Source organism: Maylandia zebra, linkage group LG10, assembly GCF_041146795.1.
Source record: "Maylandia zebra isolate NMK-2024a linkage group LG10, Mzebra_GT3a, whole genome shotgun sequence".
Classification (NCBI taxonomy): domain Eukaryota; kingdom Metazoa; phylum Chordata; class Actinopteri; order Cichliformes; family Cichlidae; genus Maylandia; species Maylandia zebra.
Window position 1 is genome coordinate 2,741,581 of NC_135176.1, and position 17,392 is coordinate 2,758,972.

The following is a 17,392-nucleotide window of genomic DNA, read 5'->3' on the forward strand; positions in this document are numbered from 1 at the left end:
GATCTTGGTGGGACGCGTAGGCTTCTTCTAGTGATTTGATGTTTTTTTCTAATTCCTGAATATTTTTGTTTTCTTTTTTCTTTTTATGTGATGAGAAAGAAAAGCTTTAAATATGTTCAGTAGTAGATGCTGAGTGGATAGTTATAATGCAAAGACTGTTTAACAGAATTGTCACTGTTCTGTGCAAAGATTATAAATATTTTATGTTTTATTGCCTTCTTCACTCTCACGTCGCTTTTTATATGCCTGCAGTCCATCCCATATGGAAAAGATATATATAAATCTTATAAAGTTTGTATCTGTCTTGTGTGAAACTTGTATGAAAAGCATATAAGAGTGAAAACAGATATAAGATCCCTTGAAAAATTATATAATGAAACTTGTATGTTTTGGATACTTCCTAAAACAATGTATGAAAGTAATGAGAAAGTGGCCACTTTCATGAGTAAATCATATAAGTTTTTACTATTTCTTTTCCATATGGGATCACATGTTTACTTTAATAAAGCTCTGATATCAACCTGACTGTGATTGTCCGCCGTTTCAGCAAATGGCAGAGTTGTTATAAAATCAATAGACCCAGCATTCCTGCGCTACTGTCCTGGAAAATGATGATGGATGATGGATTTCTGGTTAATAAAGCTGCTGCTGTTATTGCAGTGTAACTCTAAATTGGATTTCACTGTACTAAAAGACAAATGACCCAGCAAGCTCCCGCTACTACATCTGCTTTTTAATATTTAATTTGAATAAAACATAACACTGTAGTTGCCCCACAATGAGTCAACTCTGTCTGTTTGTTCACTAATGCCATGGAAATTCACAGCAAGCACAAATTTCCTGTCTTTTCCTGTGGACACAGGGGCATGGATTTAACTTTAGAGGCTCATTAATAAAACATATCCTAGCGGCTCCTGTTTGATGTTGGATTCAGGAAGTATAATCTCATACCTGAGCAAACAAAGCCTCTAAGCAACAAACAAAACTTAGCAATGCTCACTTCATACCTGGAATATATATCACGCCCTCATGGCTTAAAAGTGACCTCTTTTCTTATACAGGTACATTTGGATAATTGAAATGATCATGAAACTGGGGAGGAAAACTTTAACAGCTGGATGAGACGGTTCTTCTGTTAGATGAATAATAAACACAGATGATCTAATAATGCATCCTCCCCTCTTTCTGGAAAACAGATGATTTGAACAAAGTTGGCAAAATTTTCTTTTCTTTTCTTTTTATTCAATTAAATTAAATTAATTTCAGTTTTATTTATACAGCAACAAATCACAACAACAGTCGCCTAAAGGCACTTTATATTGTAAGGTAGACCCTACAATAATACATACAGAGAAAAACCCAACAGTCATATGACCCCCTATGAGCAAGCACTTTGGCGACAGTGGGAAGGAAAAACTCTCTTTTAACAGGAAGAAACCTCCAGCAGAACCAGGCTCAGGGAGGGGCGTGGCCATCTGCTGCGTGGGGTCAGAGATGAAAGACAAGATATTTTTATGAGCATAGGGAGATGTTAGGTTAGCAAAGTAAAAACCTAAAGCTTTTAAATCTAAAAAAAATCTCCTAATAGCCCAAAAGAGCACTTTGCTTTCAGATGGCAGGCTTACTTGTGCTTTCTAGACTCTCCAAAGGTATAAGTGAAGAAAGAGTATTCAGCTGTCTTTTTCTCTAACCTTGAACAGTCAATTGCATTATTCAAAGGATTAAGTAGGCCTACTAATCAGAGTGTTACTCAAAAATACTAGTTAGCAAAACAAACTGACCTTAGATAACGAGAGAGAACTCAGCCATATATCCTGGTGGAGCCAACTATTCACAAAGGGTAAAAACCACAGGGACAATAACGAAATTCAATAAAAAATAAACTCAGTTTCACCCATGCTGTCACAGCAGAAGGTTCAGTGCTCCCCTGTAACTGTGTGGGTTGTCTCTGGGCTCTCTGGCTTCATACGTATGTTAGGTTAATTGGTGGTTTTGGACACATTTCTTTTTGTGTAAGAACCTGAGTTTCCATGAAATTAAATGTTCTGTTTGAATATAATTTCTATTCTCTCTTCTGTTCATATTCAAGGCACAGATTTAGTGGTAGACAATTTTTTAGGTGTACAGACTGTAAACCAGGTTAAGGCGAATTTAGATTGCATCACCCCCTTCACTTCTTCTACCATTTCCAGATCATGAGTGAAAGCTGCCATCAGACCTAATCTCTTCTTCTCCACTGGCACTTGGATTTGACATAAAGCATTCGATATAAATGCTGATAAGAGGTCAGTATGATGAGATTTGGCCAATCAAACAGGCAAGAGTCCTAACCCAAGACCTTTACACCACTCCCACTTTTCTAACTGAACCACCATGGGCACCATGGACAGGGCTGGCATCTTTTCACATCCTTGATTCACATCTTGAAAGATGCCGGCTCTGTCCTTCACATGGCTCTGTAAAATGAGATTAGATTAGATTAAGTGGTCTTTTTCATATTCCCTGTTATTTGCAGTAATTTCTCCAAAGTAGAGGAATGAATTTGCTTATAACTTCTTGTAAAGCATCTTGCACCAGCCTCGTGTTGTCCTTTATTGCCCGACAACAAGCTGCTTTCTAACTACCTTAAGTTATGCTCATGCTCAAAATGAATAAGCGCCACATTAAAGTAGACCCTTAGCTGTTATTTTCACCTCCTCCTCCAACATTAGGAGACAAACAACCCTGTGTTTAATAATGAGAGGCCGAGCAAGAAGACCTTTATCTCGGGAGAAGACTGGGAATATAATGGCAGTAATTAACTGAACGTTACCCCTCAGCAAGTCCTCCTGAGAACCCTGGCAGTCTTTCCTGGCAGTCTTTCCAGCCACCTCCTCCTCTACCTAAATTGACATTGCTGTCTAGTTCGACATGCTTGCTCACAATGGTGACTGTTTTCAAAGAACGGGAAAGCAAAGTCGATAATAGAAAACCAGACTGCTTTTAATGAAGTACTGGATCTGTGCTTGCATTTACTCTTCGTATTTTCTTTTATTAGATTTGAATTTGCTATAGCGTCTGTTGTAAAATCCACCTTAAATGAAAAACAGAATTTACACAGCAACGGTAACTTAAACTGCGTCTCAGACATGAACGAGGAGAAATAAGTCATCTTTGTAAAATCATCAACTTGGAGTTAAATGTTCATTTAATGCTATAGCTGTGTCACATTACTGCGGCACACCTCGTGTCACTGGAGCAGCCTGCAATAAATCACCATGTCTGGATAATTTATGAATACCAACAAAAAGGGAGGCGTGATCATTATCTTTTGACAGCTCACACAGCATATATTAGATCAGCCAGGTTAACGCCTTTATCTAGGCCACTTTACCATGACAAATAGAGGCGCACAGCTGCATGGCTGCTTAATGTGGAGGATGGCTTTATAGTTTGTTGTAGCTTACGTGCAATAACTACCTTTGGCCACATATGATTCTAATAAAACTGCAGTCCAGAAAAACAGGCAACACACAGCTTTCCACATTTCCTTAGAAACAGCATGTGGTCATGAGAGGAGAATGTAATATTGATTTCAGTACAGTCCTCAGCTCTCGAATAAAAACATGTTGAAAGAGTCTGTTGCTTGAAGAGCTCGAGACATCAGAAGCTCATTGCAAATTAGCTTGAAAGTTTGGCTGTAATCAGCTATTGAGAAGTGGGTTATTTTTGACAAGGCGAGTATCCCCTGCTGTTTTGTAAATGGCTCTGCTATCAATGGTGAAAACAGGTCCAGAAATCAACCTGACATTTTCCTCCTACTGCATGTGGTTCGCTGCAGGAACACATGTTTATCATCTACTATTTTGCATTATCATCACCCTGGCAATCTATTATCGAGCTTCCAGGAAATTGTTGATGTTATTGAGCCTCACAGCTTGAACTGTTATTGTCATTTCAATAACATCCCTTAACTCAACAATCTAACTCATTCATCCTACAGCATTTTTGTCACGCTCTCCTCTTTGCGACAATCATCTAATGCAGTTCTCATACTGTCAGCAGGGATTTTAACCTCCTAAGACCCGAACTCTTCCACAGCATGCATTTTTAATTTCTCTTTGATATTTGGGCATATTGGGGCCCGATGAATGTAAAAACAAAGAATTACCAGATTATTTTTTTTACCTTATTTTTGTTTTTAAGAAAAATGAGAGCCACATATGAGGATATTCGCTTAAAATTTTGATAGAACAGTAGCATATAATGTCCTCGTAAGTGGATATCAGGCCCTTGTAGAGCAAAATTGAGTATTTTAGTCTAAATAACCCAAAATGTGATGTCCACACATGTGGACGCCAGGTCCTAGGAGGCTAATGTAAGATAAATATGTCTCCATATCACTAGTATGACTATTTCACACTGACAGCCTCCCACAAAAACAATGACTGAAATTGAAATGTAATCTGTCAAATGTGAAAGAAGCTCTTGTGACAGCTGTCATGTCATGACAAGTGTGTTTTTATCCCCCCCCCCCACACACACACACTAGTTTTTTAAACTCACACATAAGTTAACAGAGGTTTGAAGTGACTACTAATATGTCTCGTGAGAAAAACTACAAAATCCTCAAGAGATCCTCAAAGAGATTTGAAACAATAATAAAATGATACAGAGCAGGCAAATTATGCAAAAAAGATTCAAAACAAGCAACAAAAAAAAAGAATCCATACAAAATACTCACAATTTGATGCATAAAAACAGGGAGATGAGAAACGGCAAGAAATAGATACAAAAGAGATACAACAAAATTCAAAATAGTCAATAAGATGCAAAACTACAAAAAGAACCAAAACAACCAAAGAGATTCATAACAACTACAGAGAGGTGCAAAACAACCTCAAAAAGATCCAACAACAACAAAGAGACACAAAACAGCCACCAGAAGATGAATAACAACAACAAAGAGAGCAAACGAACAAAAGAGAACTTCAAAACAGCTGCAACGAGATACAAAATAAACACAATGATATGCAAAACAACAACAAAAAGATGCATAACAGTAACAATGAGGCGCAAAAAAGCCAGATATAGAGTTTTTGAAGCCATGCAGAAATGCAAAATAAATACACCGATGAGAAAGAAGAAGAAATTCAATTTAACAACCAAAGGGAAATACAGAGATGCAGAACCCTGTGAAACCATGTCAGAGACACAATAAGCACAAAGAGGTGGAAACATTTCCTGTTTCTACACAACTAATCTCACATTGAGCACACACATTTTTCTCAACCGTACATTTTCTCTAGCACTGTCCAATTTTGAGACAAATTTAAATGTCCTGCTTTATATTGTTTATGTTTATTATTATTATCATCAGCATCATCACTGGATACTTGTAAAATTCAGCCACATATCTAAACACAAGTAGATTAAGAAGTTGAAACATGACATCAAAGTGCAAATCTAGACACAGTATGTTCAACATTTTCAGAACTGGAAATGTATTTCTCTTATATTGTAAATATAATGCTGCTTTCCTTTTTATTTTTTATGAAGGATTTGTATATATTTACATAAGCACTGTCACAGAGTGCTAATTTTAGTTAAGTAAACAAAGCAAACTTCCACCCACAGTTGGAATCTAGAATAATTTAAAGGCCACACAAAGGCAGCCTCTATTTCCAAAGCTGCTGTTGTTTCGATAAAACAAAGCGAATATCTCTATCAGGGGGAAACACATTATTTGCCAGCCCCACACATGTGATCCATTCTTCTCCATCTGAGTTTCTGACACACGTAGGTAACAAATAACATTGTCAAACTGAGAGGGCTCAGATTCGAAGAAACATGAGAATACATCTTGCAGCACAAAACAGGCAATGGGTGTTTAGGACACCTTTGGACATGACAGCGCTACTGCATCACTGTCAAAATGATTCATCCCTCTTCTGACTGCATTATATATCGCTCCGAGGGTTTCAGATTTTGCACAGTAAGCTATTATTTTATCCATTAAGAAGAGGCTCCATGATGTGGAAGCTCTCAGTAGGTGCAGTATTACCACATTAGCATGTTGTGGCAGTAATAATGTGACGAGTGGACTTTATAAGGGCACTTTATGTGTCCACACAAGCCACTGAACACTTGTAGAGCACAGCTAACGCTCCTGTAGTACCAAGCAGCCTCCCTTTCCATCCGTAACTGCCATAAATAATTTTTTGACCAAATCAAGAGTATAGTATATTCCTTCTGTTCATTAAATGACGCCATAAGCTTTGTTTGTTATCTACTAAGGTACAATTTAAGATGAGGTCCATTAAACATTTTATTAGTTATTATGAGATCATTTACTTTGTAGTAAAATGTAATACATCTGCTCTCTTTTATTACCTGGATTAAAAATGACTTGACAGGTTCATGAACCTTAATTCAGCTTGAAACACAGAACACAAAATAGGCAAAAACAATCCTGTGTAGGCCAGGCGACCGTCAACGAGCCAGCTGGATGGCGGGGAGTCGGATGGACGGCACAATGTCCAGGTTCATATCTGGGAGTGGGTGTTCAGAGGGGATCCGCAGAGTGGTGCCGCCAATCGACGGTGTGGAGTGGGGCCTCCTGAATACGTGCCCAAATACGTGAATTGTATGTGTACTCTCCCCGTGGGAACTGTGAGGACCAGGTGGCTAGGTTTTGAGTTGTAATGCAGCCGATGCCCGATTCTAGCTCTTGATTGAGCCTCTCAGTTTGGCCGTTGGTCTGCGGACAGAATCCAGAACTCAGGTTGGCCCAGTGCAGAAATATTTCCAGACTTGGGAGGTGAATTGAGGGTGCCTGTCTGAAACAATCTCCAGAGGTATGCCATCAGAATCAGAATCAGAATACTTTATTGATCCCTGGGGGAAATTATGGATGGATTATGAAATATATGGAGCCTGAAAACACCGAAAACATGATCAATTTCTCCAAGGCTACAAAATGTGCGGATTTTCAGAATCTGTCTATTATGGAGAGGATTACGGTCGTCCCGGAGAAAGATGGTAGACCAGTAATGAAGTCGAAAGCTGTGTGGGACCAGGGCCTTTGAGGCGAAGCTTGTGGTTGGAGCAAACCCAAAGATCGTTGGGAGTTACTGCATACACAAATGAAGCATGCTGCTACGTAGTCTTTACCATCCCAGTTCATCCAAAAGTTGGTGGGAGGTGGGATCGTGCTGAAAATCATTTATACAGGCTACATTCATACTGCTTTCAGCTATGTGTCAGAAAAAAACAGCCTCTTCATTTAGTTTAATAAGGTCCCTGTTTTTCATTTAGCAGGAGTGTCAGTGTTGTTTAGGACATACTACATTCACTGACCTTTTTGGCCTCTATCTGAAAGAAAACTGCTTTCTACTTCCATCTCTGTTCCAGATTTCCCACACCTGATTTCCACAGCTGGACACCGTTCAGATCATTCGTGAGAGGTTCACATATAGCTCCAGTAGCCATTTGGCTACTGGGCTCTGAGAAGTGTGTGGCTGCTGGATTAGTGTTTGTATGTATATATATATAGTGATAGATAGAATTGAAAGTATATATTTTTGTCCTGTTTTGTGGCCTGCCAGGGAGACTAGGCAGTATATGTTTGGTTTTAATCGGGAGACGTTTCTTTTCTTTCTAGTAAGAGTCGGGGTTTGTTATTTTGGCCTTGGAAACCGTGATGCTCATTTGCTTCTTTTCCCCCTCCTATTAATTTTATGGTGTTGGGTAATTGTACATAGTTCAATAATTGTAAATAGTTCATTGTAAAATTGTTACATGAATTCCTTTGACGCATGGATAATTTGTTTGGAGGCTCAGTCTATGGTCTGCACTGCTGACACTTTGTGTTACACTCTTTGTGTCTCCTAGACGTTGCAGGCGAGGGGGGTGTAACAGGACAACCTTAGAAAAGGAAGTATGCCATTATGCATTTCATGCTACAAGGCCTTGTTAGTGGTGTGCTAGTATCTAAGGTATTGTCATCTTGACAGGGGGTACTTTTTTGTACCGTTATAGGAACCTCTGAAAATTTTGGCAAGTAGAACATTTAAAAGTGCAGGAGTAGTTTATAATTGTTATTGTACACTTTTAATCTTTTGTACACTTGGAAATGGCATTTGTATATCACTTTTCTAGTCTTAGTGACAGATCATCTCACAGATGTACCTATAGTATGGCCAACTGAAAATTACAGACAAACCTAACATGCATGCTTTTGGATTACAGAAAGAAACAACGGCACAAAGTCCACTAGGCACACAAAGGTTCAGGAGTGTCAAGATCTGAAGCAGGCAGATGGTGCGAGTCCAAGAGAGAACCCAAATGCAGATGCGTGAAGACAGGAGTTAACAGAAGGCGAGAAGACCATGACAGATGAGACATGACAACAAGACTGACATCCACAGGAGACACTGAGGACAAAACACAGGGAAAGAGAAACCCTAATGGAACTAAATCAGAACCATAAGCGATAAACACAATAAGCAGAAAACTCATAAGCACAAGAAAACTAAACTAGGAAGCATAAGTCACTCTAAGAATACAACAATAATGTCAAAAACCTTAACGCTGGGTCAAAGATCCAGAACCATGACAGGAAGGGTGAAATGCAGAACATCTTGCTATGATGCAGCAGTGCATCATCACAAGTATGTAAGCCTGAAACAGAAGGAACTTGCTAGAACATATTAGGTGAAATATTAATTCGTTTCAACTAAATAAATAAATGAACACCAAAATCTTCAACATGATGCTGGGGCAAAGTTCAGACCAAGGTGTGTTTAGTGCCTGTGAACCATGCATTGCTTTTGTGTGCAACAACATATTCAGTTTTCAGTTTTATTTGTCATATGCAAGTTAGCACAGGGACAACATCGCAATGAAATGTATTTGACGAGCAGAAGACAGTCACTCAGCAGAATGGTACAGTAGAAAAAAATAATAAAAATAAATAAAAAAATAGTAAGAGCAAAATATTAATAAGATGTAGTAAAAGAAAAAAGAGATTTTCAGTTAACTGACTAAATATATATTTATATATATATATATATATGTGTGTATATATAAATATATGTACACACTAGTGATTAAATAAAGAAAATCTTAAATAGGAATGTGGGGGGGGGGGCAGATGGGATATTGCACAGGAATGAGCAGCAGTACAACTAAACAGTGCAAAAGTTTTTGTTTTTTGTGGCAGTTGTTACAGTATTGCACTTTTTAAAAAAATATAAATATCAGTAAAGTGGAGTGACCAGTGCGGATTAAACAGAGTACTTGTGAAGCTGCAGGGTAGCTTCTGAGTGCGTCCTGTGGAGTGTGTGTGTTTAAGTGTTGTGGTTGAGGTGTCGTATGGCTTGATGGTAGAAACTGTTTTTAAGTCTTGTAGTCCGAGTAGACAGACTCCTGTAACGTCTGCCAGATGGTAACAAGGAGAAGAGCTCTTCTCAGCTGGATGTGAGAAGGAGATGCCATCAATCAATAACATTGTTGCACCACAGCACGGGGAGATTTTGCTCTGTGTTCAGAGTTCAATAGACTAAATGTTTGGGTGGGACTGCATTTGAAACACAACTTTTTTGATAATTTTGCAGAATTTATGTATGTTTTATACTTGCATAAATACTATAAATACAAAAAAATGATCACATTATACACTTACATGTAGTTTGCACATTCAAATACGTGACATAAAATATTTGTTGTACTGTCTCTCTTCTCGAGTGAGCTGAATATAACCAAACATATTTACACCACGTATTGAAACGATGTGGTTGTCACAGCAACCAAACCCTCTAATGAATTTATTGGCCTGTTTGATATAAGCTTGGAGAAAAGATTGTACATTTCCACAGAGGGTGTGTAGAGAAACACCACCTCCCTTTATTATCACAGGCACTTTTGATTAATTTAAAAAAAAAAAATAAATAAATATTAATGAACATGTCACAGCATTATTCAGAGATAGGATGTTGCTTTCCACTCACGGACATTAATGAAGCTGTCATATAAATAGCTTCAACAGGTGAGCGCTGTATATGACCAGGAAATAATGTTGCTGAGCTGAGGCTTGTGAAAAGGCTCACACATCACCGCAGGTCATTTCACAGGATTTTACTTTGAAAATGCTCTTGAAAACAAAATCGGTCCCTCTGTGAAAGCGTTGACCTAAATGCTTTTCACCAGGTGACCAGAGAATAACCCAAGATTGCTGATTGCCTGATATTTTACGTTCCTCTCTCACAGTGACACCGTGATCCTTCCCTCAGTGAAACACTTTATTGGAAAAATATTTTCCTTCAGTCTGCTAGAACTTTATGACACTGTATATGAATCACTGGGGAAGGAACCCAGATGTATTACAGAAACCCCATATAGTCAATATAAACCTGTGGGCTACCTGCTACGGGTTTTCGTGTAAGTGAAATGCTCTTAAAGACACACTTATGTGTCCAAATATGAGTTTTTACACCAGAAGTAATTTCCCCATTCTCCCGCTCAATTAAAATAGTTTTTCAAGGGCCGTGTACAAACCTCATCAATCTGAAACAAGGACGAGAGACTTTCCATCACATGGATGAAAAATGTGGACGTACTCTGGTGCTCCAGCTCTGACTGCAGTGACTTTAATGGCAAATGAAAAGATAAAAACCGTTTTCTTCTTTCATCATTGCAGCTTTTCTGTGAGGCTCCATTAAGATAAGATAAGTAGAGGCAGAAGGTTTTTAAGGTTTTCATTAAAGGACTCTCTCTACAAAGAATGTGGAGCCTGCTGCTCATGTGGATACATGCACCTGGAAAATCACAAAACAATGACTATTGATCAAAACTATATTGACTGATGTCGCTGCTTTTGCACCACTCGGGGGCTCATTCAGAGGTACAAATAGAGACTCATAGGGGCAAATTTAAGTGTAAATGGTTTATCTCTATGTCCAGGTTTTCACTCAGTGACAGCTGGATAAGTAAAGGATGAATGTAATGCAAATGAACACACATGTAGGCAATAAATAACTGATAAATCATTTAAAGTCTTGCTATGTTGCTCCCTGATTAACTTAGGAGAAACATTGTACCTGGTTTGAATATGTGTGCTATGTAAGCCAAAGTACAGTTCACTTACAGTGCTGTGAGATAGTATTTGCCCCCATCGTGGTCTCTTATTTTTGGCATACATTTTTGTCGCACTTAATTATTTCAGATATTCAAACAAACCAGATATTAATATTAGAAAAACATAACCCAAGTAAATGCAACATGCATTTTTAAATGATTTCATTTATTAAGCACAGATCTACCTGACCCTATGTGAAAAGGTAATTGCCCCAAACCAAAACCTTTGTATTGTTTTTGGTTTTTTGAGCCATTCAGGTGGACTTGCTGGTGTGTCACAGATCGCTGATCTGCAGCACGGCGCGAGTGCTCTTAAGCTTCAGAGCATCTTTTCCTTGAGTTAATTTTTTTAAGGTCTTATCTGTCTTTTTCCCCAGTCCACGTATAATACTGCATCTCCTGTATGGACTGACTGCCATGACCTTAGTGGGCTGCAGATAACATCTTTAAAAAGTCAGAAGCAAAATTCATAAACTTTGAACTTGGAAGAACTGTGAGATGAATTCTTATTTGTTTACTAGAATAATCAGACTAAAATATGAAGTCTAGTTCAGCAGTTTTCCTGTGATACTGGGCTTACTTTTACTGCAGATAGAACTGGCAGTTTTGCATGATAATGAATGAAAACCAATACATACAAATCAATATCCTAAAGTGGAAAAAAATAACATAATCCTACCTCAGTGATTCCTGTTCAGTATTTATGCACCAGCTGCACCACCCACGTACACACAAACACAGAATGTGCTGCAAATCTGTCCCAGTCACGGACCCGGATCCGAGGACTCGGGGTCCGTGAGCAGTGGGGCCTATTATCATTATTATTATTAGGGATGCACCGGTATCGGGTATCGGCCTCGATACCACATTTTCTAAAGTACTCGTACTCGTTAAAAGTCCCCCGATTCCGAGGACCGATACCACGGTCTGAGACCTGTCTATGTTTGAGCGGCATGTAAGGGGTTAATCACAGGCTCCGAGTGCCCGCCCCCAGGCCCCGGCTGCAGCTCAGAGCGGGGAGAAAGCGAGGCGAGACATATTAATAATAATAATAGATTGCATTTATATAGCGCTTTTCAGGACCCCTCAAAGCACTTTACAGTTCCATTGTTCATTCACTCTCACATTCACACACTGGTGGAGGCAGCTACAGTTGTAGCCACAGCTGCCCTGGGGCAGACTGACAGAAGCCAGGCTGCCATATCGCGCCATCTGGCCATCACCAGTAGGCGGTAGGTGAAGTGTCTTGCCCAAGGACACAACGAGCAAGCCTGTCCGAGCCGGGGCTCGAACCAGCAACCTTCCGATTACAAGACGAACACCCAACTCTTGAGCCACGATCGCCCAACAGCTGTGTGGAACTATTTCCAAGTGAACGAAGACACGAAAACAAAGGCGGACTGCAAATTGTGCTCAGCGAAATTGTCCAGAGGAGGCTCTAAAGGTAGCGCATTTAACACAAGTAATTTAATCAAGCACCTAAAATCCCAACACGACAACGAGTACAAAGAGTTTACCCACACTTATTTACCCACGCTTATTAGCACAGAGGAGCATAGCTGATGCTATAGCAGTGGGACGGAAAATAGTTGGGCATTTTAAACATTCCGCCTTACCTACTCCCGCCTCGAGGACATTCAGGGACAGCTCAACCAGCCAATAAAGAGACTGCAGCAGGACGTACAGACGCGCTGGAACAGCACGTATTACATGCTCCAGTCCCTCATTGAGCAAAAGCGAGTGCACGAACTCCCTGACTATCTCACCGCTCACCAATGGGCTCTTATGGAGACGACTGTTGCCATCCTCGCCCCCTTTGAGGAAATAACTAAAAAAGGGAGCAGCTCCGATGCACTAGCCTCTGATGTCATCCCAGCTGTGACTGTGCTAGTGTGACTTCTAAACAGAGAAACAGACGAACAAATTTAAAATTAAATTTTGGGTTTTTTTTAAATTATTTATTCTGTAATATGTTGCAGACAACATGCTTTTCATTTTTTTTTTTTTTTTTTTTTTGCCTGTCCCGTTTGGCTCTTTTGCCATCAGAATTGTTGTCTAAAGGCAAAGAAAGATGCCCAATGGATTTACTTTACCAAATTGACCATCCCAGCCTTGCCGTAATGGTCCATTTGATTCACCTTTTATTGTTTATTTTATTTTCACTTACTGAATACGGGACAGACTTGACTGGGGGAAAGAAGGGGAGAAAGAAAGAGGGAAAGAGAAACAGCTGAGAAGAGGGACGGGGGAGAAGGGCAAAAAACAAAAACCAACAGAACGGGCAGAAAAAAAAAAAAGAAAAAAAAGGAGAGTCCCAGATGAGGGCTCACTCAGCAGCCGCGGAGCAGAAGCCAGGGGGAGTTGCAGTGACGCGCCTGTTACAGAGTATAGCATGGTGGAAAAGGATGGAGAGAATCCCCCACTAAGCTTTTGGGTTGGCATTTCTTTAGATTTTGTTTTGTATTAATTGCATGCTTTGGTGTTTTTTTTGTGTTTGATGTGAGGTGTGGGCCACACCCATGTGGGAGTGGAGATTCTACTCTAGTCCAGCTGCCAGCTATTTGGAGTTGAATACAGGGAGCAGCTGATTGGGGAGGATTGGAGCCCTTCTCTATAAAGGGGAGAGGAAACAGGAAGTAGGGGTTGTCGTTGTTTTTTTAGTAGGACACTGGTGAAGCAGGGAAGCCTCGAAGATCCAGGATGAAGTGTGCACATTTTAATGGAAAAGATTTTTAACCTGGCCTGGTTTTACTTTTAAAATAAACTGAGGATGTTGGAGGGAGGACTCATTCTTATTGGGATGTGAGTGGATGTGCTGGAAGGCAGGAAAACAAACACTGGACTGGAGACTCTCTGTGCCCCTGACAAGGAAACTGGACCAGTTTTGGGGAAGTTCCAGCTCCCAGGATGTGATGTGGAGACCCAGCCTCGAACGAAGTCAGGCCTGAAAAGGTGGGTGGCAAGCCTTTTTGAGGAAGCTGCAGGATTGATACGTTTTGGCTGCTTGTTCTTCCAAGTGACCACCTTTCCCCTGTTTGTAACCAGGCTAACAACCCTGACCGCAGTGGCTTTGGGCCTTGGATTCCTGGCCAGAGTTGTGTCTTCAGCCAGTAGTTTTACCCGGAGAAAGAACAAATAAATCTTGTGTAACCCATTACAGTATGCGTGTGGTGGTTCGTTACTGGTCAATATTAGAACTACTACTTTCTTGTACGGAGGCCATTTTGGGCCTTACGTAACACGCCCGTGAGCTCCGCCGGCAGCCAGCCGTGCCTGAGTGACCGAGCCCCAGGCTCCAGGCCCCGATAAGCGGCCGCCAAGGAGTGAGCCGGTATCTGGACGCCCATCCCTGGACACAAAGAACCACCAACGCACCGATGTCTGAGGGAGTCCGCCACTGGCAGGGGAAGTGGTGGTGGGGGGAGATAGACCTCCAAACCTTGGAGGGCCTGAGATGTCCCCAGAGAGGTGGCGCCTGACACCCAACCTGACATATAGACACAGACATACAGGCACACACAGATACAAACATCCATTCCCACCCTCATGCTCTCATATGCACTTACTCCACACTCAACCAACGTGGAGACAGACATAAAGAGACGCTGTACACACGATCACACTCCCCAAGCGTACTCTACAAACCGGGTCTAGGTACCCTTGGAGGGGGGAACTGCACCCAGACCCAGGTGGTGTTACCCTTTTCCCTGCGGTGGGGAGAGGCAGACCGCCCCGACTCCGCAGCAGCAGGGAGGTCCCACACTCCAGACCGCAGTCGGACGGCCAACTCCTCCTCCTAGCCCCCCCGCTCCAGCAGGCCGCAGAGAATGGGGGTGAGAGAAGACTCCAAACCTCCCTCCACCCGCTCATTGTAGTGTTGATGCATGTGTGTTCTAAGGTGCATTTAAAACCCAGGAGGGCATGGAGCTACCTGCCAGAGAGCAGCAGGTAAGCGCATGGTCCCTCCTGCTAGCCCTCAATGTCTACGTGTATTTAAAATTGAGAGGTGGGCAACGACGCCAGGGGTGGGGTGTACACCCTGATGGTAATTTGGACTCCGTGTATCGTGCCCACCCCCAAGATCCTATATGTATGTGTTATGAGAGTGTGAGTAATGTGAATGGACCCACCAGGGAAAGGGCCCCCTTTCCCTGGTGGGTCGCGGAGTATGGGGGTGCCTACTGGGGTCAGCGGGGAAGCTGGCCCCAGGGAGGGGTCACTTGCCCCTCCCTTCCTTCCCTCCCCATCTCCAGCTGCCTCCCTCTTTCCGCTCCACCACAACCACCCACACATGCAGGACCTTGGAGTAGGGGTATGTCACATACATATAGGATCTTGGGGGTGGGCACGATACACGGAATCCAAAGTACCATCAGGGTGTACACCCCACCCCTGGCGTCGTTGCCCACCTCTCAATGTTAAATACACGTAGACATTGAGGGCTAGCAGGAGGGACCATGCGCTTACCTGCTGCTCTCTGGCAGGTAGCTCCATGCCCTCCTGGGTTTTAAATGCACCTTAGAACACACATGCATCAACACTACAATGAGCGGGTGGAGGGAGGTTTGGAGTCTTCTCTCACCCCCATTCTCTGCGACCTGCTGGAGCAGGGGGGCTAGGAGGAGGAGTTGGCCGTCCGACTGCGGTCTGGAGTGTGGGGCCTCCCTGCTGCTGCGGAGTCGGGGCGGTCTGCCTCCCCCCACCGCAGGGAAAAGGGAAACACCACCTGGGTCTGGGGGCAGTTCCCCCCCTCCAGGGGCAAGGGTACCTAGACCCGGTTTGTAGAGTACGCTTGGGGAGTGTGATCGTGTGTACAGCGTCTCTTTATGTCTGTCTCCACGTTGGTTGAGTGTGGAGTAAGTGCATATGAGAGCATGAGGGTGGGAATGGATGTTTGTATCTGTGTGTGCCTGTATGTCTGTGTCTATATGTCAGGTTGGGTGTCAGGCGCCACCTGTCTGGGGACATCTTAGGCCCTCCAAGGTTTGGAGGCCTATCTCCACCCACCACCACTTCCCCTGCCAGTGGCGGACTCCCTCAGACATCGGTGCGTTGGAGGTTCTTTGTGTCCGGGGATGGGCGTCCAGGTACACACCGGCTCACTCCTTGGTGGCCGCTTATCGGGGCCTGGAGCCTGGGGCTCGCTCGGGCCACTTCGGAGGTGGGGTGCCCCCGGCCTCTCGGCCTGGGGCTCGGTCACTCAGGCACGGCTGGCTGCCGGCGGAGCTCACGGGCGCGTCACTGCAACTCCCCCTGGTTTCTGCTCCGCGGCTGCTGAGTGAGCCCTCATCTGGGACTCTCCTCAGCTCTTTCTGGGACAGTGGCGCGGCTGCCCCTCTGTTGGTCTTCCTTGGTCTCTTGTGTTCTGGGGGCCTCTGGATGTCTGGAGTTTTGATCTCCTCCATACCTGCTTCATGCCCTGGAGGACGGGGCTGTGGCCCCCCCCCCCCCCCCCCCCCCCCCCCCCCCACACCCTCTAGCAGATTATTACATGAAGGAACCTTTTAAAAAACAAAAAACAAACGCGTCCATGCTCACAGGTGTACACACGGGTGATCACACCCACAAACTACACCCTTTTTGGCTCCTACCTCAAAGCACACTGTGTTCTGTTGATCTTATGTGCTGCACAATAATATTTAATATTTAGTATTTACTGTCATATTCCCATATATCATTGTGATGTTGTTTATTCTATTACTCTTGTTCTCTTCTGCTTGTTTTCTTTTTTCTTTCTCAGCAGGTGACCCAGGTGATTGATATATGCATTTTTTATTTCTTTTTTTTTTCTGCTCATTCTGTTGGTTTTTGTCTTTTGCCCTTCTCCCCCGTCCCTCTTCTCAGCTGTTTCTCTTTCCCTCTTTCTTTCTCCCCTTCTTTCCCCCAGTCAAGTCTGTCCCATATTCAGTAAGTGAAAATAAAATAAACAATAAAAGGTGAATCAAATGGACCATTATGGCAAGGCTGGGATGGTCAATTTGGTAAAGTAAATCCGTTGGGCATCTTTCTTTGCCTTTAGACAACAATTCTGATGGCAAAAGAGCCAAACGGGACAGGCCAAAAAAAATAAAAAAATAAAAAAATAAAAAAATAAAATTGAGAGGTGGGCAACGACGCCAGGGGTGAGGTGTACACCCTGATGGTAATTTGGACTCCGTGTATCGTGCCCACCCCCAAGATCCTATATGTATGTGTTATGAGAGTGTGAGTAATGTGAATGTCTAAGTTGTGGGATAAAATTGAGGCAGAGGCAGCCAGAAGGGGACGGGGGGGGGGG

The 17,392-nt window shown here is 42.5% G+C and overlaps 1 long non-coding RNA gene across 1 annotated transcript; it reads left to right on the forward strand.

Annotated features, from left to right (window-relative positions):
- The first annotated feature begins 13,751 nt into the window (after positions 1-13,751).
- On the forward strand, positions 13,752-14,272 carry LOC112435367 (uncharacterized). Its single transcript, XR_003024575.2, has 2 exons — positions 13,752-14,067; positions 14,161-14,272. It is a non-coding gene; the product is annotated as an uncharacterized LOC112435367 (long non-coding RNA).
- The last annotated feature ends 3,120 nt before the right edge of the window (positions 14,273-17,392 follow it).